The sequence below is a fragment of the Leptidea sinapis genome, chromosome 2 (assembly GCF_905404315.1).
Source record: "Leptidea sinapis chromosome 2, ilLepSina1.1, whole genome shotgun sequence".
Classification (NCBI taxonomy): domain Eukaryota; kingdom Metazoa; phylum Arthropoda; class Insecta; order Lepidoptera; family Pieridae; genus Leptidea; species Leptidea sinapis.
Window position 1 is genome coordinate 10,298,210 of NC_066266.1, and position 27,659 is coordinate 10,325,868.

A 27,659-nucleotide genomic window follows, 5' to 3' on the forward strand; every position below is an offset into this window, starting at 1 on the left:
CAAATATGTTATTTATCTATTTATATTATCTACATAGATCTATATTAACACTTACTTATGCAGCAATTTTAAGAAACATAATGCATTTCGTATTTCTCTGTTCTCTTATTAACCTGTACACTGTTTCCGTATAGCTATTAGGGGATGAGAGTAGGCGTTCCGTAAACAATTCAAATTCATCTTTGTAGGGTTGTTAACCATCAAGTGCATCTCATTCCCTTTCAAACATATGCTTTATAGGAGTTTAATCAAATTTGAAACGCATACATATATTAGGTTACTTTATAAATAATGGTGTTGTTGTGTTAAGTTCGATTAACTATTATAGATTACTTTGAAGTTATATTAGTGATTAATGTAGATGCTATATCAAAAAAAACTCAAGTTATGATGTATTTTAAAATAACCTTACGACGTTGGGGTTTATAAATCTAATCAAAATAAAGTTCAAATAAAAATGTTTGGTTGACGAATCACGAATTGTCGTTTAACATAGACCCCGACAGACGCTTTCTATCGATAGAAAAACAAAATGATCGGGAATAATGTAGTCTAAAGCCATCGGAAATTAATAATTTTACAAATTGTAGTAAAAACTGACAAGGATTAATATCGTATTCATGTAAGCAGCTTTTACATTACCGCTTTATGTGTAATTGCAAATTTTTTAAGTATTAAAATGGGTATAGTATGTTATCCTTAAGAGATAGACACATATCATCTCTGACTTTTTTATAGAACTATATAAGATACACAATTCCATCATACATTATTTTATTCCTCCTCAAATATCGTTAATGTATACAAAATATGTACTAAAACATTTCTCCAGAATTACTATCCATTGGTGAAAATAGCGCGATGATCGGTGCAGTACTTTTTAAGTTTATGTCGAACAAACATAACATCATTTTTTACATTTTTTATTTAATATTATGGAGTCAATTAAATAAGCTATATAATACGTAAAGAAAAACTCCAACTTCTCCTTACATTTTTTGTTTTTTACAAACATTACTCGCACACCGCGTACACCGTCAGTTTTTGTAATTAATTCAGGCGAGAGGGAAACCTTAAAACCTAATCGATAGCAAAAGTTATTACCTGAGGAAACCTTGTAACTGATGTAATCATTTGGCATTTAAAACATGTTTCGTAGACTCTCAAGAGGGTAATTTGTAAGGTGTGTAATATCCATTTGTTATAATAACGCTATATAAATCCATACAAAGCTTATGACTGTCCGCATCAACTTGATAAATGTCTATTAGCGCAAATTATACCTCGCTTCATTAACTTAAGGTTCATTTGACAAATCTATCTAAATAAGCAGCGAGACATCACAAAAGAACACGCGTTATTGAATTCACACTCTTTTATAACCAATTTATTCAAAACAAAATATTATGCGTTATCTGCTTTATAAAATATCTACGATTGCATTTTTGCGCCCCAGAAATGTTATCGAAGTTATACTTCTTTCGGCGCATTATGAAAAAATGATGAGAGTAAAATTTTAAGATGCGCGCGCATCACTGTATCACTGAAGTAACAGATTGAAGTTGGTTCCTAAAATTTTCTGACGTTTGCGTCATTCTTTATTTTTTTTTTTTGGTTTCTTCGTCCATTATTAGGACAGGGTTCACGTACTTGAAGACGCAGTGTGTCAGGATGCGGGAATAGTTTGGACGAGGTCATCGCAGGACCAATCGTCGTGGAGATCTTTGGGTAAGGATTTTGTGCAGGACAGTATTTCGGCTGAAATGATAAAGTAATGTGCGATCAAAGGGCACTTTTATTTACTACTTACTACTTCTGTAATTTTGTATCTATATTTTAGTATATTATAAAGAATTCTTCTTTATATAAGCTTGCGATCTATAGAGGTAACAGTGCGCTTGCGATGATGTGTGTGTCACTTCCCCAAATTGGTTTTAACCTATCTGCGAAATTATATGTTATTTTGATAATTCAATCGTTATCGATAAAAACAACCGTGTGATAAGCATTATCGAGTGAACAAACTTCCTCCTCTAATTAACCTGCTTCTTTATCAATGATCGATATTTATAAACATCACTATTGAAAGGCACGAACTTTGTCACAAAATACACACGTTTCTTTATATGATGTAACATCGCGTGTTGTATTTGATCGATAGTCAGTAATGGCATTTGGAGCTTTTTATAAATAATACTCGTAGTTTTGATTGGTATCGATAATGCATCTCGCATCACCTAGATTATGGAAATTTAATTGGTCATTTTTAATTTTATTGCATTCATACCCCCTTATTCATAATAGTCTGCTAACTTAAAGCATTGCTAATTCTCACCCTGTCTTCTTCTATTGACCTAAGTCAGAATGAGAAAAAACACTCCTTAGCGGCTGTTTTAAGTTAGCGGACCATTATGAATTAAATGCGGGTTATAGTTTAGCATGGGCATGTTAATATAAAGACTTGAATTTGTAGTTAGCCGGATAATCTATAAAGCCTAGTGCTACTTATTGAAATTCGTTTACAAGCATGCCAAATGCAGTATTTAATCTCTGTTAACTGATTACCAAACATTTAAACATACCTACGCCTTTAAAACTTGCGGTATCTTAATAAAACTAAGTTGAAATTTCAAAATGATTGTTAGCACTAGGGTTACCATCCACTTGTCCGGATTTTAGTATAAATTAGATGGAATATAATAATAAGACTACATATTAACTAATCTCAAATAAGTCTTCAATCTTTACGAGAGACGAAATCTGAACGAGACCAACTACAAAGTACGGCCTTCTAACGAAATGCAATCACCGCGGAACAAAGATGACATTTATGACATTTCCTTGCAATTGACAATTGTGCAAAGCGAAGTTATATGTGCCATGCAACATTCTAATAAATTTATATTAAGAATTTGTCTCCGAACCGTATGTTACAAAAATTTGAAAGATTTTGAGTTTCAAGATGCCACGCACACAAGCATCTAATAGCTGCCACAATAAAAACGCTATTGTTCCTAAATAGTGCGGTATCAAGTTGGGGCGCAGCGGAGACCAATCCTTAATCTAAGCTTATAAATATTATTGAAATAATTATGTGTGATTTACTATAATTGAAAACATATAATAATGAATTTAAACAAATAGCATATTGTTTATTACATATACAACAGGATTTTTTTTAATACTAAGTAATTTTAGCCGTTGGTCGTTTTTGCGTAGAAAGTATTGCAAAATGGTCGCCTGAGAAATAGGAAGTGGACGAGAAGGGTTGAGTTCCTTTTCTGTTTTTTTTTTTTTTATCCGCAAGTTTTGCTTTATTTATTCCATTTGAAATGGTCATATTGTATTCATTACATAATATTTGAATATTTTCATTAAGTGTAAATGATGTAAATTGGTGGGGCAGAGTTTGGCATGGTTCTTTTGCAGCTTGTCGATATAAAGGCAGCTTACATAAAAGAAGTCCACAACGATTTTATTACTGAAACTTAAACCAAAGTCACGATGATTAACTATTTACAAGGGTTTTCTTATATTTTCTTTATTTTTTTCTGAGCACTTGTTTTTATCTGCACTGAGCACTTCTTTGTAGGTATCGAATGTTACTGAGCTGTCACGCTCTGCTATGTACGCCATTGGCAGTTTTCTGTTTGAGTTGACTAAGGGACGCTACTGATAATTTATTCATACAATGTAAGTATGTTAGTAAACCGACCGCGTCACCGACACCAGACTAACGGCCGTTACCCAATATTCAGTCTATCTCTTACTTGAGATAAAAATCATAACTATCGTTGACTATTCTGCTCCAATAAACTTATCGACCGCAACTCACCTTATCCGTACACGCTGTCTGTCAATGGGACGACGTATAGCTTATCAGCGATAGAAGTTTGCATGGAAATTGCAATTCATGCGTCCCAATAATAAGGCGATAAGAATGACTTATCGGGTATACTGGGGCAGCTTCAGATTATTGACAGCTAATTACTGACAGCTGAAGGTAGGAATTTATCTCTATCTGTAGATAGTACATTGGGAACGGCCGTATGTCAAAAAGATGCTAACGGTAATAGTATATCTATAGCTATGTGTTAAAGCGTTCCATTTCGATAGCAATGAAAGTTTACAATTGCCGACCCGGCAAACGTTCTTTCGTCGTATAAATTGAGTACCCCGCGCTTACTCATTGTATGAACTGTCATGTAATGAAATGTCATTGACTGAATTATTTGTATTGCGGATATATAGGCATGTCTTACGGCCTTTCTCAATATACTATCTACAGATAGAGATAAATTACTACCTTCTACTGTCTGTAATTAGCTGTCAATAATCTGAAGCTGTCCCAATATACCCGATAAGTCATTCTTATCGCCTTATATTGGGACGCGTGAATTGCAATATCCATACAAACTTCTATCGCTGGTAAGCTATACGTCCTCCCATTGACAGTACGGATAAGGTGAGTTACCGTCGATAAGTTTATTGGGACAGAAAATTCAATGATAGTTACGATTTTTATCTCAAGAAGGCCACAACCGGAGATAGACTGAATATTGGGAATGGCCGTAAGTCAAAAAATATACGTTCCGACAAAGTAATCATCAACAATCATACACTAGAACCTTCTCCGAAACACGCTGCATATTACAGTAGAAGTATTATTCCGATCGGTTCAGCGGTTTTCGTAGTGTAACCGAAGAAAAAGGCAGCTCTCCTATTATTAATTAAGATTGAATTTAGAAATTATGATGTTTTTAAAGTTACGCATAATTTAAAATAGTGTCAAACATTTGTTATTTTAAATGTTTTAAGATTTCACTTCTATCGGCAGTCAGCACTAAACAATTCTTTAGGGTCAAGCATCACCTTTACTGTATTTAAATAATTTCTCTACTTGTATTATGTGCCTTAATTATCGACCGACAATGCGGTATATGTGAAAGTGTTGCATCAGTGAATATATCGACTGCCAACGTAATGAAAACGGCTCCTAATCTAAGTTTTAAATCTCTGAACATTCGTCGCTATTTTTTGTATAAAATAAACATCTCTGTATCTCTATTAACATTTATAAGTATGTATTAACCTGTTGTATTATTTAGCAGTAAGAGTAATATTAGAGTAGGTTTTAGAATTCTTAAATCTGAGGAAGGCCTCAGCTAATATTTTCTATAACGGAGTACATATTATACAATTTACAGTATTACGCTGTCTTTTCATCTGATAAAAGAGACAGATCTGTTGCGCCAAATTTTCAGTGCCTATATATTATGATTTAATTGCAACTCCCCTTTTATCGAATGTAGTTGTTTTACAATCTGTATACCATCCGGTGAATCGTTATATCGAATACACGTTTGTTCTCTTGTTCCATAAAAAAAAAAGTATTTTGTCTTTCGCCAGTGCAAGTACTGGTCCATTGGAACCGGTCGTTTTTTGTTTTACTTCATTGCATCACAATCATAATAAGGAAATGGACATGTCAACCTTATGACCAGTTTTTAAATATGTAAGAGTATATGTTAATATTGCGTGGCAACACCTTTGTATTAGCATAAAACACCGGTTATCATGCTCTTAATAGACACTCTCCTTTCGAGTTCGGAGAGGATTTGGATAACCTACTGCGCATGCGTTGCCTGTCATTTAGTGAGGTAAGTCCATACCGCCTTCCATGCTCGCTTGTAACATTAGAGGACCAGTGGGAGGCTCCTTTGCACAGGATGCCGGCTAGATAATGGGTCAACGGCGCCTATTTCTGCCGTGAAGCAGTAATGTGTAAAAATTACTGAGTTTCGGCCTGAAGGGCGCCGTAGCTAGTGAAATTACTGGGCAAATGAGACTTAACATCTTATATCTCAAGGTGACGAGCGCAATAATTCTAGTGCCGCTCAGAATTTTTGGGTTTTTCAAGAATCCTGATGTGCATTGTAATGGGCAGCGCGTATGAATTACCATCAGCTGAACGTCCTGCTCGTCTCGTCCCTTATTTTCATTAAAAAAGAGGACACATAAGAGCGTTGCAGTCCAGCAGTGAACTTCCGATATTCAACAAATTTGCTGATAATATTTTTATAATCCTAAAGACTTTTCCTTTTTGAAACCTTAAATAACTTTTTGCAAATGTTGCTCCAGTTTTTGTATTCGTAAGCTACAATTTTACATTTAAAATATATTTACTGTCTTACAGTACAAAATACACAATATCTTTGAACTGCAAGTAACCTTAATGGGTTCGAGAACGTTATAAAAACTATTGTCTAATCTCTCAATCATTAGAAACCATCAAATATTTCTATTTCTGAGTTCATTTGTCCTAACAAGTACCTTTATTGTAGCCTTTTATATCTCTAATGTTCAGTTTAAAAGTTTTAAAGGCTGGAAATAGCTCCCTGAGTTATATAAAAGTAGTAAACTTATATTAGCTGTAATAAAATTAAAACAAATTAATGTGGGTATCATGTGCGACTCTTTAGCCGCTTCAGACTGCACAATGCACATCTTTGGCTACAATTCTTTCATCATTTAAATATTAAGCGTAACACCTCGAGGCAAGAAGTGTAACTGCTTCTAGATCTATCATTCCAACGCTGTTTTCTTCTTAAACTAGAACTTATTATGTGCGGATATGCCGGCTTCTAATGCTCTTCATCTTCTAAGCATCCAGTAGTTTGAGCTTAGGTCTCTCCTACTTCTTTATGCGGATAATATTCATTATATTCTTAATAGATAATAACATCGCCAATGTCTTATTTTTCTTTCTTGCCATACACATCACACTAATAAATTACTTCGCGGTGATAAAATCCACAGAATAACTTTATTATAACATGTTTCATTTCACCAGTAGGTGGCTCCTTTGAACAGGATGCTGGCTAGATTATGAGTACAACAACGGCGCCTATTTCTGCAAATTTCGGTCTGAAGGGCGCCGTAGCTAATGAAATTACTGGGCAAATGAGACTTAACATCTTATGTCTCAAGGTGACGAGCGCAATTGTAGTGTCGCTCAGAATTTTTGGGTTATTAAGAGTCTTGAATGACACTGCATTGTAATGGGCAGGGCGTATCAATTACCCGCTGATTTAGCTGAATTTAGCTGAACGTCCTGCTCGTACCGTCCCTTATTTTCATAAAAAATCATGATAATATTGATATGTGGACAATGTATGTCCATTCACAATGAGAGAATTCTAGAATTTGGAAGACCTTCTACAATTGAACTTATATTTAAGTATAGATTAGCAAACAAGGCGGGAATAACGGAATTTACTTGAGATCTGACGGCTTGTGTGTTTATTCTCATACCGAATGCAATCAGCGATCTTACTGAGGTAAATTCAGTTATACATAGATTAGGTTCACGTGTTAATGCACTTGACCGTAATTGACTATAATATGATAGATATTAACAACTAGAGGCTGATTGTTGACCGACATACGATATTATACCAGCTGCCGTTTTATCGTATCATATCTCCCTTTCCGTAGATAAAACATCTATTATTAAACTACGGCGGGGATATGTGAAAATAAACATTGGGTTAAGGGGCTACATTGAAAAGCCACCAGTAAGAGGCTCCTTTGCATAGGATGCCGGCTAGATTATGGGTACCTTAACGGCGCCTATTTCTGCCGTAAAGCAGTAATGTGTAAAGATTAATGTGTTTCGGGCTGAAGGGCGCCGTAGCTAGTGAAATTACTGGGCAAATGAGACTTAACATCGTATGTCTCAAGATGAGGAGCGCAGTTGTAGAGAATTTTTGAGTTTTTCAAAAACAGGATTCTTGGTAGTGTCAATTACCATCAGCTGAACGTTCGGCTCGTCTCGTCCCTTATTTTCATTAAAAAAAAATAGAAATCTATAATATCTCTGAAAAATATTATGCAGTATTAACTGGTACATCTACTGCTATTGTAGTCTCAATTTGAATTTGTTGATACTTTGGTGTGTCAGATTGTTTGGTAAATTGTTGCATAGCTTTATTACTCATAGCCTAGTTTTGTTAATTGATATTAGGAACATGAGAGACAAGTTTGTTTTATGTATATGTGTCATGATATGATCTTCAGTTATGTTCGTAACTGGTATAGTTATTTTTTTAATTTTTTCATAAGGGACGAGACAAGCAGGACGTACAGCTGATGGTAATTGATGCGCCCTACCCTTGCAAAGCAGTGCCGCTCAGGATTCTTGAAAAACCCAAAAATTCTGAGCGGCACTACAATTGCGCTCGTCACTTTGAGACATAATATGTAAAGTCTCATTTGCCCAGCAATTTCACTAGCTACGGCGCCCTTCAGCCCGAAATACAGTAATGTTTCCACATTACTGCTTCACGGCAGAAATAGGCACTGTTGTGGTACCCATAATATAGACGGCTTCCTATGCAAAGGAGCCTCCCTGGAGAAGAACTGGTAAGTTAATAACTAGTTTGTCATCCATTTATTTTTTGTCTTTTCCGTGCTAAGGTTAGCACATACCCAATAAGCAATATGTGCAATTGCTTTATGATGTTACTATATAATAATGCATTTACCATATTTGTATAAAATAGTTATTATTACTATAGTTTTTATTCTGTAAGTAAAAAATCAAAGTATTTTAGGACCGATTTGGATGAAACTATGACAGGAATGAGTGGAAAAGCAATGTAAAAAATATCTTATTTTTAACAAAATACATTTGATTTTTTCTAACATTGCTAAATTATTAAACAATAACTGATGATTTGATCGAAACGAAAGCATAATTAGAGCTTCATTTAACTTTTGTAAGATTTTTAAATCAGCATAACAATATAATTGATATTGCAATACAGATGCTGTTTAAAATGTACCTAACATTTGACGAGAGAGCGATAGAGAAATTTACCAACATAAATTTCCATTTGTAAAGTATCTCCTAATGTATTTGTTTTCTTAATTAACACATGATATCTGCCATTCTCTGCTCTTTACAAAGAATATGTTGTCTAGCTAGTTTGTTTTTATTTTCCTAGTCGGACACTCTTGGCAGAGTGGTCGTGTTTGCGCTGACCTCACACGGGTATTCGTTGGGTCGATCCCACAGACATGGATCCGAATAGATGCCGCGAGTGTATGTACTTCGCGTGTCAAAAAGAAGACAAAAAGAGGAGCAATGCTCTTCCTTTGATGCTATATTGTTTTTTATTTGATTTATTATATATTGCCGATTTTAGTAATAAGCAAAACCGATTATTGACGTACTGAAAACGTCAACTATTGATGAGGTGAGTGAGTAAACGTTAGGCTCGATGCACTGACATTTTTAATGATGTCACAGTAGGTACAAAAGAACGCTTTGCACGCTTGGTTTTCATACAGACGTAGGGATTTGCGTTATCTACTTGGATCTATGTCTGTGGTCGATCCCTTCTGAGGGTAGCTCTCCTGGCGATGTGCTACCATTTCTGACGGTTAGAGGCGTTGCGAGTACACTGGACCATGGTGGACTCAGTAACCTTTGTGATGGCGTCTATTCAGCGGTTTAGCGATCAACCGCGTGCTCTCTTGCCTTCCACCTGGCCCTGAACTACCAGTCTCTTTAACGAGTTCTCTTTTCTAGAGACGTAACAATTTCTAAAGAGTTGTATTTTAGTGAATGCCATAAAAGCAGTCCAATAAATAAATGATAAGTGAAACGCCCGCTCTAACAAATTTGGCAAATAAATCATCGCAATTTAGTCCAATATCTAAAGCAACGGAAGCACATTCGCGATTTGAGCAAGATGATTCAGAATGCTATGATCTCATAGGATGAATTGAATCGTTAGTGTAATTTAGTGTTAATAAAACAAGGTTGTTTTTTGTCTGTATTGTAAACATTAACCTTTTCATATCTGGGTTTTGCATATCTTAAAAATAAGCGATGTAATGGCTTTTAATTATAATTATATTCTGATCTTGGTGTTTGCGAAGGTCGCGAGGGTTAGTTAACAAATATTGAAATAACTAAACGTTTACTATAAATATGTAGTCTTACTAATATATTATGTACTTGATGACGTGATTGATGATAGCCTGAATGCGGTTGAATTAATTTGCTTTAAAATGGATACCCCAATACGTAATAAGGCCTTTCGATACAATATTTTTTCAAAAATTTAATTATGGGATAACATCTGTTGAAAATATGGAGAAGATATTAAATGTTTTTGTATTGACAAACTGCTGGCATAAAAAAGGCATTTATTTTCTCAAATTTGATTCCTTTAGAATTCTATTTGCGCTCTTTTTGATTAAAAATACAATATTATACTGCCATTGTTATTGCTATAAAATTATCATAGTCTAGTGCCAGGATATCCGATCACTTAGATATTCAGCCGTGGAGTAGTGGGATTGACGGCAGAGCCATTTTTTAATAAAACATTTAAATTTATTTATAGATTATGCCTGAAAAGTAGCTGAGACTTTATTATAAAAGAGTATGTATAAATTTACCTTTAAAGCTATTATGTATCTTCTGGCTATTAGAAATAAAACGGTAAGTATGATATTACATGCTAAAGATTACTTAGTCTAGCTTTGAAGTTCTAAATCAAACTAATCAAACAATAGTCCAGAACCAACACTGTTGTGTTTTTTGTAAATACAAAAACATTTAATTCCGCACACTTGGAACTACATTCGAAAGTCGTATTACCTTCTGCAAAAATGATAACTTACAATGATAAGATGTGTAATTTTAAGTTTTATAAGGACTTATTTAATATGCAGTTTTGGAAGTAACCACATCAACACGAAGACACACAAGAAGGGTCAACTTTCTTGGTTTTATATAAAAGTGAAATTGTTTTTTCCCATTTTCATAAATCGCGTACGACGCACGACTTTCTTCTGCAGTAAATTATAACCCACGTTGGCCTATGTTAATGGCTTTAGTCAATGAATACAAATATGCAGACGAAGTTCATATTTTTGCCCTTAAAACTTTCGCTCTTACTGGAATAATGTATCGAATTATCAGACTCATTTGCATAACTATGAACCTTGTATTTGTATCAACATTTTACTTTTTACCTATTACTGTTTTATTAATTTATGATAAATTGAATGTTATAAAATATTATTATAATGAACCACCATTGGATAAGTCAGTTGGTAGCTTGGTATCTTCAATCGCAATTCTAAATTGGCGATCCTAGCTTGATGTGTGATCCATCTCTTGCTTTTGGCATTACAAATACCGATCTACGCTATGTTTTTTTTCGGCTCATCTACGGGATGACGCATTTTTATTTTTAGGTTGGTATTTGTATGGGATTTGACTTGCATTTTTTATATTATTTGGATTGGATTGTTATTTTTATATGCAGGTTGCAGGGACTGCAGGATTCATGAATCCTAAGGAGCATTTCACTGTAATGGAGATGGCGTATCACTCATATTTAGGCGAACGTCTAGTAGTAATAGAGACGTTTCGTTTAAGAAAATAATTTGTTACTTTAAAGGGTTGTATTTACCAAACACATTATATAATCTACTAATAAAAACGTAGATTTTTTCCGTTACATCAAAATCTTAAACTGTTACTGTAGGAATACTGTGGCATTTACGACGTTATTAAACCAGACCCGATCAAATATCAGTTACGTTACCAACTATCCCATAAATTATTAATAACTTTATAGGTCATAATATATTTTTACGGTCAGTGGCTGAACTATTTGTAGACCCTCCAAAACCCAGAGTTCCGGGATCGAAAACTTTGTTGACACTTTTATCTCGGGTTGAGATGGTATTACATTTTTTTATTCACATTTTTCTGTATTGTTAATAATACTTTTATTTCAGGTTAGTTTTATTTTGAGAATTTACGTTCTTATCTTAAGTCGCGCCTGTCTTCATATGCACTTCTAATAGGATGACTATATGAAGTTTCATATCTGCCGCATTTCAGCTCACTGTTATGCCATAGCATTTAACGGTATATTTACCATGAGTCAAGTATTTTCGTAACGCAATCATAATTGGGGAACCAATGTTTCGACGAAACTTTGAACCTTTTGGTCATTAGTCATTCCAGAAATATCCCTTCGTCTCGCGTTATAGAAATATTAGGGAAGTATTAATTTCTATGAAAAATGGTTATATATGGTTGAAAACCGTTTACTATAAATAAAAATGCGTAGACCATCCCAAAGTGTGGAAAGCTCCTGTCATTCCTCTGATGTTGCTAAAGAGAAACTCCTCCTCTTTTCATTATTTATACGAAGTTTTATTGACTTGTACTTCAAAGTGTGGACCACCTGCTGAAAATGAGTGGATCTTTAACCTAATATTCAATATCAAAATTGTAGAAACCATGAACCGAGCAGCGATTTCAGACCTATATATATGCTGTTTGCCTATTGAAATACTGCTAGCTCTTTTATTCTTGGGACGCTTCACTTAGATCCTATTCAGTACATACCGCATGTAAACTTGGAATATACGCTAGGTCTACCTTTTCCAATACTTATCCCTGTAGAAATTTGTGCAGTCAATCTACTTTCCTATCCTCTCTTTGTGGCCGAAAGACACCAAACGTATACAAACATAATACCTACACAATGTAAATAATTCCGTCAACCATCTGAAGTGAGCTGGCGTAGGGTCCTGAACGCGTATTGGTCAGTCATTACAACATATCTTAAAGAATAGCTACTCTGTATTGTGGATTTATATAAAAGGCATTTCTCTTTGTTGTTACATCAAACACTACCACTACTTCGGAAAAAAATGGCGCTCTGTGAGAGGAGAAACGGCGCAAGAAACTCTTCCAGCATTCTTTATTGACATTGTTATTGCTATAAAATAATCTACTCCCAGGCTGTCCGGTCATCCAATCAATATGTGGAGCAGTAAGGTTTACGACAGAACCATTTTTAATTATTAATTAATGAAAAGAAGTGGTATTCGCTGTTCTCTACACTGATCTTGTCTATTTTGGCTTTCGTGCATCAATATCTCTTAATGGTAATATTATTCTGATTCGATTCATTGATTTGATTCATAGTATTGTATTTCGTGAGCGCACGTGGGCACCCACTATACGAGCCTTCGCCAGAATCGTAAATACATTAGTAAATGTGGGCGGCGGTTGATTGAGCGTAATTTTACTTTTAGACGGGGTCAACGGCCAGACTTGGGAAATGATAATCGTAATCTGGCTCAATACAGAAGCCGGACTATTGTGCTATTGTTGTGATATTTGTAAGCCTTACCTTAGAACAACGTAAAAGAGCTATCGCTGAATGTCCTCGGCGAATTTCTTCATGGAGAACTGTTGATCGAAACATAATTTACTTATGAATTTTCGTCGGCATTCTGCTGTTAGACAACCGATACAAACAGGCCAGTTTTATTAATTTAGTGTGCGTGGCTAGAAAACTACATGTTACTCGCGATTTGTATTACATTTTGTGCTAGTGTGCGTGCGTTGCTCATAATAGAGGTTAACCTCAGTTTTTTTGACGTTTTTACAGCTGTCACGGTCTATCTAGAGGTATTAATAATGTAAGCTGATAGCCAGATAGATAGATACCTTCAAATAGAGAGTTATCCGCAAAATATTTACTAAAAAAGGAGTTTTGCAAAACATTGGATTAATTTAGTTTGAAATAATGTCATCAAATCACATTATTCATTTAGGATAAGAAAATTACACTTGCCACCACTTCGGTAAAGGTTTAGTTTAATGGAGAAGAATGCGAGTTAAAATAAAATAATAAATATTAAATAAAACAAAAATTAAATAAACACAAGAGCTATTGAGTACCAAAATTAGATGAATCAATCCACACACATTGTAAATAAATAAGGGTATTATGCGAGCATTTTAAAGGCGATTATAAAAATACATAACTATAAATACATTTAATTACTTTAATTTTAAAAACATGAAGTTGAGTTTCCGATAACTCGGCTCGCTAATTAAGAATGCGATTGTTAATGTAGAAGTTATCCGATAAACGGTCATATAGCAAAGAATCTCGACCAATAATTTAAAATATTTGATTGAATTGGTTTTTTTGAAGAAAAGGTGCCAAGATGTAGAGCGTACGTTACCTGATGGTAAATTATAGGCTCTGCCCATTACAATGCAGTGTCAATTGCGCTCGTCACTGTGAGACATATATTGACGTAAAATAAAAAACTAGACTCCCAATAACCTATTAAAAGTTCGTCAAAAATATCCGAGCGACGTATAGACGTATAGACTAACAGATACAGATAACATTAGAACATTCATTCATATATACACCTTAATTCGTGGCAGGAGGCTTGGACGCAAACACGAGGCAAGAATGTTTTGTTTTAGCACTTGACAAGTGAGTTTCACAATTTTGTTAATTTAAAGGGGCACTTACCTGAAATATTTGGACAGTTATTCACGGAACACTTTGTCATTGCGTGGCGTTGTATTCAAAGTGCAGTCAAAACATAACTGAACGAAAACTCTGCTTAATAGTCGCATAGGCAAAATTTTGCTTCTTCTGAAAAATTCGCCGCTGTGGCGTCATGTGCAACGAATCCTCTCACAGGTAAAGATGTAAAATTGTAATAGAGAGGTTTACTTAATTGAAAATTATAATTGGTACCATTAAATTTAATAAAATAATGTATATAATTTTGATCTAATAGCACACATCCGTAATAAAATGTTGCAAAATCATGAATATGACTAATGCAACATAAGAGCAAACCTTGAAACGTATTTGAAAGGAAATAATAATTGACTTACAAAACTGTACTAACTCCAAATTACAGCTTTTGAATAATGCGTTAAAATGAACGAATATCGTTGCATGAGACTGGAGAACTCTTAGCAAGAGATATTAATAGGACCATAAATATATTATAAATTTTAAGGATATACAATCATTTCACCTCGAGTATGGAATCTGACAGTAAATTCCTCTTCAAGCGACCTCGCTTGGGCTTCCTGAAGAATACTGGAGAGGGCCCAGATCCCCGTACTTTCGAAAAAGCGCGTACAACTTTCTAAAAGGTACACGGTAACGCTCCTGGATTCCTGTGGTTTTGCAAGAGAGAATAGGAGACTCTCGTAACCTCCTTAGTCCTCCTTTTCCTTAAACAAAAAAACAGATGAAAATCAATAGGAGTGTAGTAATTTTAAAATGGTCATATGAAATTTTAACCCTATTTTACTATCCATAAATATATTCTGTTACGCTTATTCCCTTCAGAAGTATCAATAAATGGTACTCATCTAAATATCCCAAAAATCTAATCACGTAAACGTTTTTTTTTTCGAGATTTTTCTTCAAATTATATCTATTATCTTATTTCTTGTGAAATATTACAAATTCTATTTGCACAATAGCAGAATTTTTCAATATGCGCTATCTTTTCTACCAAAATTAAACAGTATTTAATTGAACTCGCATTTTAATATTGTGTTGAGCTCACAAGGAGCTAATTTAATTGAGCAACTTCTGTTTCAACTACTTGTTAGAGAAGATTGACAAGCATTTTGAAAAAAAGAAAGAAATAAATATATGGATGCCAATATCATCTCCGCTTGGTTAAATATTCAATATTCACTTAATAAACGTTAAACAATCAAAGAACATAATAAAACATCATTCATAAAACACTAACAAAGCTATTGTTGAAATATTTGAATTATTTTATATTTTCAACTTGTTTAGGAGTATTGTTTGGTCTACGCATTCCTTCCACCTGGGTTGGACAATTGAACACGTACAAGTATGCTAACAAATTGCTAGTAATACATTACTTTTCTCTAAATAAAGAGAGATGTTTGAACAGTGCTAAATCAACCATGGAACGTAAAGTGCACGTACGGTAGAACATTTGTGGAGGTACTTGAACCTATGGTACAATGCCTCATTGAGAAAGCTTTTAGTGTTCGATTCGGTGGCTAATAAATTTATGTTTATTGTTTCAGGTACCTACTGCTGCTTTAAATTTATGATTGCAACTAAGTTTCATATTGTTGGTAAGTTGTAGTTATGACGCACAACTTTGTTAGGGGCCAATCAAAATTCCTGCTTACATTGCTTTAATTTCAATGTTCGAAAATTTTTACTTTGCATTTGCTGTATTATCTCTATGTTTAGGAATTAAAACCACCGCACAGTATCACTCTTGTTTGTTTCTTCAAGAACGTCTACGAACATTAAAAGCACGCCTATAAACAAAATGCCACCTTTTTATTGACTGTCGATATAACTTTATGCTATTTTGGCGTATTATCTGCTTCCTTGTTTGTTTCATTGCAATATTTGTATCATATATTACTGGAATCAGTTCTACGTTGATATAATTATGTTCATGAGCATAACTTTTACTGAGATTAAAATTTTGTAAATGTAACTCACTCATAGATATGAGTGAGTTACATTTACAAAATTTTGAAAAAAAAAATATGTGCTTCATCAGATGATGAAGCACATTTTTTAAATGCACTGTTATTTTAAAATTACCAAATCTATTAGTTTCCTTTATAACATTTGCGAGCAAAAAAAAACAACATTAAATTATCTTAATAATTATGTTGACCCTTTATATTTTACTTAATCCGGTTAGATTCCAGTAGTTTTACTAAAATTGTATCAGTAACAGGTTATAATATATTGATTATTTGTTTAAACGCAGCTGTTCTCTAGTGCACGTGTTCATTGCACAATGCATGTCTGGAACAGGACACGTCGTAAACAGAAGCTGTTGGGGTGAAACAAGGTTTCGATTAATATGCACGTTATGGAATTTGTTTCATTGAATTTTGTAGTAGCTCTTAGGAATTTGGAGATTGGACAAAAGTTGTTTGTATTAATGTACAATATTTTAAACCTCTGTCGAAACTAGTTACAATTTTTCACAAAATTGTGTGAATGGTCTTGTCAGATTTGCGTCTGATAGGCCTTTGGCATCCGAAAAAAATTTTTGACTGATTAAATGTTTAAAACTATTGCCATGGCCAAATTTGGTTCCGAAGTCGATTCTTGAAAAGTTATATTCATATTTTGCGTTGTTCGTGAATGAATGTTTGCTGTCTTGCAGTAATAATGCTGTTTCTTCTTCATAAAAAAGTAATCTTCTCTTAAGTGTAATAAATGATGGAAAAGACTACACAGGACGTCTCTTTTATTTTTACTGTAAAATATATTTTAGGTTTTTATATATATTGAACAGAGTTTGGCTTGTGAACTTCTTCAATATTATGTTTGCTCCAATCTAAGCGCAGAGTTGCTGCAATCATCTCATATAGTCAATTGTTCCATTCATGGCCTTGCGCGGTCCTCCTTATATAGTTTGATCATCTTGTACTTTGTTGGTAACTGTATTATTATTAATAACAGCTTTTCGTCCGTCGTTCGATAGTTTAATGTTTTAATTGGCAGAGATATGTATATATTTATAATTTATTGTATCCTACTTAAATAATTCATACCCTAATATATAATATCAGAACATTAATTACGAGAAGAAAATTTGTAACGATGCGTTTGTGTAAAGTAATAATCCTGCTGTGAATACACACAATACGATACTTTCGTCGACACCCTGCATATTGTCGTCACTATTTTAGTACGAAGCGGAGCGTGAAGATGGCGTTAGCAGTAGCTTCAACCGCGCTATCAAAGTTTTTCCGCGTAGAGTGGGATGCGTACAGTTCGACTCGTAAATTTAACTTTGCGCAGAGGCAATATCGTAACCAATGAGGTTTATCCGAGGTGCGATTATTGCTAGTTGAAAACTTTACCAATACCCCGCCGCGTGGACGTGAAATACCGTCCGCGATGGCAATTTTTGAAAAGGCCGTAAAGGTCTAATAACTTACAAAATTTATTGAGACACACTTTCAATTAGGTAAACTATTAGACTATAAATTCAGCACAGTTTTAAGGCAATGGGATTTTGATGTGCTTTAGTGCTAAGCATTTATTTCGGATTTTAGGAATACGTTCTATAGAGTCTCATGCTATTTACTAATTACTATATACTTAGAAAATCATTTAATTTAAACATACACTGATCATACTAGAGCATGATGTACAATAAGTTCATATTTAAACATCAAATTGTATTATAAACTGAAAACAGATTTAAATTTACGTAAATAGAAATTGACAATCCATTTATTAATACTTTATTCTATATTTTTAACTGTATAAGTAAAGAGTGAACTTCGTTAGTAATTTTACCAATGAAACTATTAGAACGAATTTCCTTGTTTGTTAAGGCATTCCTAACATCGCTTTCAAGATTTTATCTAATCAATGTTACCGTTGGAATTAGACAATAGACAGAGTTTTCAACATGCTACACGATTCACAATTCATACAATCCGACAATAATTATTGTTAAAATTCCCAGGTTTTTTGCAATGTGATTACAGGTAACTAATTTCGAAATTACCTGGATGAGCTTAATGAAGTTTTATTGGCTACGGCATTTTTATTTGATGTGCGTAACATTGTAACGTTTTTTTTTGCGGTTCTAGTACAGATTTGTCTTTTTTATGGTTTCTGAACACCCTGTCCGTTATTATAACATTTTCTTTTCAATTATTAATTTCCAGTTTTACAGTTATTCTATATAAACGACAGCGAAAAATTTTCAATCGATTTCAGTATTATATATTACTATTCTCTGTGCATAGAAACCTTATAGTGCTCTTAAGTTTAAATACCTGGGTCACGAAACATTATTTATGGAACTTATATAAAATATGACGTGTTTGGCTTGCGAAGGTTAAGAAATGCTTCGTATTAATAAAATAGAAATCTGATAGAAAAGTTTAGTAAACTATTTTTGTAGTAGGGTTGCCAGTCGTAGTCTAAAATAGCGTAGTATGTGCTCTCTGTCATGTAGGCGTACTTTATAATCTGTAACATTAATACAAATTGCTAAAATCTATATATATAAAAATGAATTGCTGTTCGTTAGTCTCGCTAAAACTCGAGAACGGCTGGACGGATTTGGCTAATTTTGGTCTTGAATTATTTGTGGAAGGCCAGGGAAGGTTTAAAAGGTGAATAAATATGAAAATTCTCGGAAAAAATATATATATTAAAATTTTGTTCTTCCTTCGTTCAGAAATCAAATTGAAAGAATAGTTTAAAATACATAACTAATTAGAATCTACACATCTTTCTATCTCTCCCAGGAGGTACAGAATAAACTTAATTTTAGCTTATAGTTGGTAGATTAAATACGGTTGTTAACTATCTATCAGATTATTTTTATGTAGATTGATAATCTTAAGTTTTGCCACAAATTAAATTTATCGACCATTAGAATACATCTTCTATGTCGATCGATACTTTAGACAAAGAGTTCATCTTGGTGAGTGACGATTACTGCTACGTGCGACAACTTTATTTACTTCGGTGATGGTTCCATGGTGATAGTGATGTTTCAATTCTTAAAAAACATTATTTTATTTATTATATTCAGAACAACGTCTGTCGGGTCAGCTAGTACTATTATAAAGTTTATTACATCGCCTCAAATTTTATCGACCATCAATCGCATGTCGCTTGTAGTAGGGGTGAAGTTGTATCATCAATTTCAACTACTGCCTTCAAGTCAGTTTGGCCGCGCGGTCTAAGGCGCTAGATTTTAGCTCTGGTTGCCGAGAGGGATAGTAGTTTCGAACCCCACGCCCCTGACCAATTAATTTTCTATAAAGAAGTAAAGCATCAATTTTTTTTCTTTCGGTTATTATGCTGTTTTATTGATATGTTGTTTTGTTTCACTTACATCGTAGTTTTATAAATCTCCACAATTGCTTTTTCACGTAAACTGAATTCTCCGGCTCATGTCAGCTATGCCGTCGACACAACACAAAAAAATCACTGACTTTAATATTGTAGCCTGCACGCAAAGCCTTAAAACTGTCAATGTGACAAGTAGTGGGAAAAAACAGAACATTTTCAAAAACTTAAACTAACGGTAATTTCGTATTCTTTATTTAGTGAAACGATATAACATAAAAAAATCTATATTCGGATTCTCCTTTACTGGTTATTAGTGAATCCTTGCGCTAAATTTCGAGATTCTAGGTCAGGGGGAAGTACCTTATAGGCTATGATTTTTATTTAACACGCGGGATCTTTAAATATTGGTCATAAATGGCCGTTCGATTAGCGTGATTGATATTGATTAAGTGAACACGCAAACTTAACTAGTTGAAGTTAATTTAATCTTGATTCCTCCACGTGGTCTTGACAGACTGATAAACGGTCAACAAAGAGATCGTTTAGACTTTTAGAGGTTAAATATAAATATAATTAACTATAGGACTATCAAAACTATTATCTTTTTAAATTAAAATTTCTTGTCGCATTGTTTGTCGGCGATGGACTGCTAAACGACAGAACCGATTTAATCTTAATATTTTTTATTTCATATTTTATTTGTGTATCAATGATTCTATGATATATTTGAGATACATTTTTGTGACAATTTTGCTGTGATATTAGTTCAAAAAACGAAATGATAATTATTATAATGATTGAACTTCTACATTTTTCATAATTAACAGTAAATATTTTAAATGTTGGTATAATTATTTTAAGGTTAACCGAACCGGTTAGTCAAACTTATAAAATTGCTGCGATCATTGGTGTCAACCCTAATGTCTGACACAGTACAGACGACAGCGCAGTGCTGTGTGCTATTAGAGGCTGTGGGAAACAAAATATATGCTGTGACGGATTTGTGACGCGGACACACTTTGCTTTTGTAGGCTGTGCTAACGGTAGCTAATGACTGTAAATCAAATATGACGACATGAATTTTGTTTATTAAACGATTATACGATTCCCTTTTGCTCCAAATTGCCAACCCTGTTTTTCATAAATTGGCGTGGGAGTGGGAGGCTCCTTTGCACTGGGTGCCGGCTAGATTATGGGTACCACAACGGCGCCTATTTCTGCCGTGAAGCAGTATTGTGTAAACATTACTGTGTTTCGGTCTGAAGGTCGCTGTAACTGGTGAAATTACTGGGCAAATGAGACTTTACATCTTATGTCTCAAGGTGATGAGAGCAATTGTACTGCCGTTTAGAATTTTTGGGTTTTTCGAGAATCCTGAGCGGCATTGCATTATAATGGGTAGGGCGTATCAATTACAATCAGCTTAACGTCCTGCTCGTCTCGTCCCTTATTTTCATAAAAAGAGAGGGGGTGAAAGGAGAAAGGGAGAGAACTTCACGTTCCAGCGCGGTCTAGAGATAATGTGGTCGCGTTATATGCATTCTCATAATAAGTCTAATTGAGCTGACGTTTTCGAACACGGTCGGGTTTTCAATCGTTGTCGAGAAACATACGTAAGTCACGACGCGAGCAAACAGGAATTGATAATAAGTGCAGAGGGAATGTATGTTACAAGTGCGGTAATTATCATTGCGGTGAACAAGTTAATTCTACTGCCGCGGTCGAGTTTCATAAAAATGGAGAATTGTTTTTAGTTTTTAAGATGTGTATATTCAAGTACTAAACAATTTGTTATGTTTTTAAAGTGATAACCCTAACTTCTAGGATTAATACACAAATACAATTAGAAAACATAATTTTATAAACCTCTCGCATCCCATGCGAGTGCTATTCCAACTGAGCTAACCGTTCGAGTGACGTATCGTTCATATAATCTTGTATGCTTTGTTCAACTGAAGAATTCAGATGAAGCCGCAACCTGAGAGTTGTTTTAGTTTTAAACTGATTTTTTTTCAACTGTTTTCAGTTTTATTTGGGTAATCCATATTATTCATATGAATGTTAGCACTTATTAGAATCTTCTTGCTCAGTGGGCAGGAAAGCACTGGGCCATATGGTTTACAGACCCGGATAACTTCTATTTTCATCAAATTATCAAGTATTGCTTTTTCTGGTGCCTTGGTATTCTGTCCTTCTTCTGTGTTATTTTTTCTTTCATCGCAAAAAGGGCAGGCTACGTTTTGTCTTCAATTGGATTTTTAATATGTTCTGAAATAGTTTTAAAGTGGGATCCACGATTTCTTTCAGCTTGTCTTCAGACACAACTTCCATGATCTCTCATGGTACCTAGAAACCTACTGTTTAGAAAAACAGAACACATAATAGCTAAAATTGTCATTGAGATTGAATTACACGAAGCACTTTTGCCTTGTCTGGCATCTGGCATATATTATTTGTGTTAAAGTGGCCCTGACATCGAAACTTACATACGTCGCATTTGTAAAATGTTTTTATCGGTTAATAGATTTATTGCAGGCAACCGCAATGTATTAACAGTAAACTGATAAGTTCCGATACCATAATCCAAGATTATCGAGAACATACAAGATCATGACCGCAAATAGGGTTGATAACCTTAATTTGCAATTTTTTTTTTAACCTTCAAAGATTTTTTTTCTGTTACGAATACATAAGAGTGGGAATAGAACTTATGTTGATGGAAGAAGACCACTAAATTATTTATTTTGTTAAAACCACTAAGTCAAAGTCAAAGTCAAAAAATCTTTATTCACTGTAAAACTTTATAAGTTATTTAGTGCAAGTCAGGATGAAGTACAAAAGTTACAATAGCATTCAAATGAGTATAACAATATTCATTAACAAAATTTTGAACATTAATTCCATCTATCTTTATCATTCAAATAATCTTTCACGCTATAATAGGCCTTAGATGTTAATGTATTTTTTACGATACATTTAATTTTTTTAATAGGTAACATTTTAATTTCATTTGGGAGTTTATTATAAAATACAACAAAATCCACTTTAAAAGATTTAGCAATTTTACGGAGCCCAGTAGATGGAATTGCGAGTTTATGTTTGTTTCGAGTATTGACACTGTGTACATAACTAAAAACCGAATGTAACCGAACTTTAAACGGTCGAGTTTAATGTTAACATATATTATTTGTACATGATGCAGTGAAGTAATCTAAAAAAATATTTCATACGTGTGTGAAATTAATACTTCCGGAATGTATTTTAGCGGTAAAGTATGTTTGCATAACCTTCAGAACCATATTTGATGTACTCCATCTGAATATTAGGCAAGACAAAATCATCATCCATGATCAATTTTTCATTAAACTAAAATGGCTGCTTTAAATTTGAATTTTTTTTTACAAAATCAAACACTATCGACCTATTGTCGATTATGTTACGGAAACATTGTAGACTTATTCGTGTTGACAGAACGGCGGTAAAAAATATAATACACAAATAAAATTTGAAACAAACGAGTCCCGCATCGTTCATAAAATTTTGTGTTTTTTCAAATTTTATTTTTGTATTAATCCTAGAAGTGAGGGTTATCACTTTAAAAATCATAGCAAATAGTTTAAAAAGTATAATGTTTATTTTTATTCATATTTGTATTTTAACAAGAAGTGGCAACCCTTGCGATACTTGGGTCCGCAATGTTTCCTTTTGTGGTGCCAACTAATAACGGTAGTCCGATTATGTTTATTCATGTGTGAATGAGAAAATATTATTAATACATATATAGTAATTCTCTCATTTATCCTGCAATCAGTATATTGATCAGCAGTTGTTTCTGTAACTAGATTTACCATTAGGGTTCTCAGAAACCATTAGAAATTTTACATCATTGCAAAGTGATTTTTGTGTATTCTTTTAGTAAGTTCTTATTTTTTCGTTGTGTATGAATAGACCTCGAATTAAGAGCTCAGTGTCTTCTCAAATCTGTGGAAGTAACGTATCTAAAAGAAAATCTGTGCTAAAACAATGGCTTACAGAAATTAGAGATTGTTTCTAAAAAGATCCATATTATGTGTAGAGCAAATTACGTCATTCTAGTTTTAGTCTGTTGATTTACAAAATTAAATGTGCAATATTACACAATGTTTATATTTGAGAACATTTAGGGAGATATGGTCTTTTACTTTTCTCTAAATGAAGGCGTAACCGTTATTATTAATATGGCAAGTTCCTGCAAGATCTAGACGTCGCTTCATTGTGTATCTTCTACCGAAGTTCCGAAGGGCTTTTTCACCTGATTCCTGCCGCCTTATTCCACCTTCGCACGACACGCTACCAATTTAAATCATCGTCACTATCTGGATGTGTGGCGTTCCTCCACAGTGCAGTTTTCAAGAAACTTTGTACCGCATACCACAAAGCTATGGAATGAGCTTCCTTGTGCGGTGTTTCCGGGGTTATACGACATGGGTACCTTCAAAATAAGCGCGTCCTTAAAGGCCGGCAACGCTCCTCTGGCGATGTTAGAGAATTTGGGCGATGGTGATCACTCAACACCAGATGACCAGTACGCTCGTTTGTCATTCTTTGTCATAAAAAAAATCGGTGAACACAAATTCCATTCAACAGTTGTAAGATAACATCGAAGACATGAACAACGTGTATCTCTACCTGCGTTCGTCAGATAATCGCTGCGAGTCGTAAATAAAATGTCAGTGTGTCAGGCTCAGCTTAGACGAACAACTGTCGTCGTCTCCGAGCATGGAAAGTGGAAACGGGGTCAACAGATCAACGAAATGATAAACGACTTAGCGCAGCACCGCCTGAGCTTTGATTTATTCCGCCATTGACACACAATGCCTAGTTTGCTGAAAGCCATCTGCGGCTATTCTCGGACGAGATTCGGCTAATTCTGTCGGCGTCGGCCGATGACTCTGCAAGCATGCACGGGCCAGACCTTGAAACTTAGGTGTTTTTGGTTTTATTTTACTTTTGAAACTGTTTGCGAATCCTGAAAGCAGAAACGATATTTATTTTATCACTTCTTTCTTTTTAGATACTTGAAACAACTGTCAAGAAAGACAGAAGAAAGGTACAAAAAAGATAGTGATAAATGTATTAAATAAACTCATACAAACAACGAGGCACCATTTTTTGTATACAAAATAATATCGTTCAACATTAGGTGAGCTCCGTATTTGCTTGTTCATGGGTAACATACGAAATGCTCGCTGGCAGCCTAAACCACAAAGAGTAACAATTTAGTGCCTTAGTCAGACAGAAATCATAATATTCCTTATTGTTTGTCTTTACGAGGATTATTTATAACGTGCGTAATTAATGACACAATCAGTAAAGTAAAACCGCTTGTAACGACCACAATGTATCATACCGCGTCAGACACAGTCTTTCCTTAATTAAGGCACTCACAATTAAACTTATACGAACAATGCCAATTATCTCGTCTTACCAAATAGTGATTAGCACGCGCTGTCGGTAATTGACTGAAGTAAAAATTAAACGCGTTACACTTTCTTGCTATGGGCTAGTGTCTGACCTTAATTATAATCAAATTACAGCTATGTATTCCTATAGCTGCTATCTCAAATTATCATATTTTTTGTAGAGAAAAGCATTGGATGAAATCCACCAAACCACAGACAAAAGTTCATAGCCACTTCGTTGCCATAAAATTTTCCTACATGGCTGCATGGGTCATAGCTCCATCCCCTGTATACTCTGGTTACGGGAATAGACTTGACAATGATGAATGTGCGCTTGCACACAGTGTGGTGATAACTTTCGATAAATCTATATAAATATCTGCAAATGTTAATGAAATTTGTAGAAACCCTCCAATTTAGCCTGTACCATTTTCGAGACCGTTAAAATGCAATCATAATACTTTTACTAGAATTGTCAAGGAATACTTTTACTAGAATTGTCAATTTTATTTTGAATCGAAACTTATTCGATTCAATAAAATTTCATGAAATCCATAAAATATATTAATAAAGTTCGGAAGATTTTATTTATAATACCTTACACGATTATTTTAGCGTAATGATGCACATGCAGCATTGTAAACTCGATTGTAACGAATCCTTTCAATAAACATATACCTAATAAATAGTTACTTAAACTAGAAATAAAATATAATTCTATAATACACAGGCCGATACGCACTTGGTTGAGTTTAAAAGTAGTATATAAGAATGGTCAATGGAATGTGGTAGAATAATAATAGAAATGAAATTTTGTAGACAAACATCAAGTGTAGTTAATATGGAAAGAGAACTGTCAATTACCTAATACTAGAATACATTAACGTACTTCCCAAAGAGCTGCAAGAAATGTATATAAATACCACGAAAATCAAAACACTATTAAAAGATACTTCTGAAAAAATTGGTGACTGTAAGTAAGCGTAAAAGGATAGATTTGTCTACTTCTAGTAAGTTAAACTAGGAGATAGGTTATTGAAAACGGCCGTTAGAGAACGCTTATCGACACTTTGTAAAATGAACAAATTATTAATATTATTGCATTATGGAGTGATGACACAAAAACATCTTTTGTTTGACGTCGTTTTTAAAAGATTTAGAGTCCAGAGATGTATTTTCCACGCTTGAAGAAATATATGGACCCTTACATTTGAAAAATTATGCTTCATAACTGTTTTAGAGTTACAAAATAAAATTAAAGCTAACCGCAGTAGTATCGTACAAACAGCGTGCTAATATAAGAATAATTACTACTAATATAAATATGAATTTTACGTCACTGTACCCAGATGAACCCGCGAGGATTTATGTATTATTAATGTCTCTATTAATGTATTTTAATTTGGAGTGTAATAACGGTTTATATTGTGATATTGACTCGTGGCGGTCTGTCCACAGTAGAGCCCAGCATGCGTGCAAAATATTGTTCTTTTTGGTACACAATAACAAAAAACTTATATAGTCAAGATTTTTCTAACAGTTTCTACGAAACATTCGCCTTGTCGCTCTTAAATTATATTAATTTAAATTTAAATAAAACACTTTTAAAGTATTAAAATGCGTGTAATTGTAACTGTTTTTTCCATTAGATTTTTGCGTTAAAGTTACATTTTTATTTTAGTTAACCCGACGTTTCAAGACCTTTCCAGATCTCGTTTTCAGGGGGTCTTAAAAGTGTTTTATTTAAATGTGTAACACTCGCGTTAATGAAAGAACATATAAATCGTATTGTTAATGTTATGTCTTGGCTGCAACCGACTTTAGAAGTTCAATATACCGTTTCAAGGTCTCATATTGTTTATAAACAAAAGTATGTATCAATGGAGTGGAGATAAACCACGTCCGTCGCGGCAGAATAAGATAATTTTCCAGGAAGCCGTGTACGGTGAACTCTACTTTGTGTTGACTTTTGATCTTCAGCGAATTCAATGTGCTATTCAATGCCAGTGTTCGGTATATAAACATCCTGTTCTACTAACGATATGAAAGTCATGATTTACCAAAATTTTTCTGGAGTAAAGCATGTGTTAACCTGGTAAAGTGTGATGCAAAAATTTAATATACGTTCCGTTTTTTTTTGTTTTGCTGATCGAGCAACATGATCATCATACATGATGACAATGCAATGGACACCATCGCAAAACCAACCATTGTCGAAATTTGGTCAATAGATTCAAATAAGTTTGAACAGTAACTTCAGAAAAGAGAAACTTGAAGGATTTTTTTTCCAGAATACTTAAATTCCACTTATGGATTCTATCAAGTTTAAAACAATTTGTCTGAATCAAATTTATAAACAACCCGCGACCTCTGGCGTTCCGTGCGAGCGCTCTTCCACTGAGCTAACCGTTGGAGTGATGTGAAATTCATATTTATATTAGTAGTAATTATTCTCTTATTAGCACGCTGTTTGTACGATACTACTGCGGTT

General features: G+C 34.0%; 1 protein-coding gene and 1 non-coding gene across 2 annotated transcripts in view; both read left to right on the top strand.

The window, feature by feature from the left end:
* LOC126971620 (uncharacterized) overlaps positions 1-27,659 on the top strand; it is a 318,228-nt gene that overhangs the window by 269,576 nt on the left and 20,993 nt on the right. The gene's annotated exons all lie outside the window — the stretch shown is intronic.
* On the top strand, positions 17,694-17,834 carry LOC126978226 (U4 spliceosomal RNA). Its single transcript, XR_007732553.1, has one exon. It is a non-coding gene; the product is annotated as a U4 spliceosomal RNA (small nuclear RNA).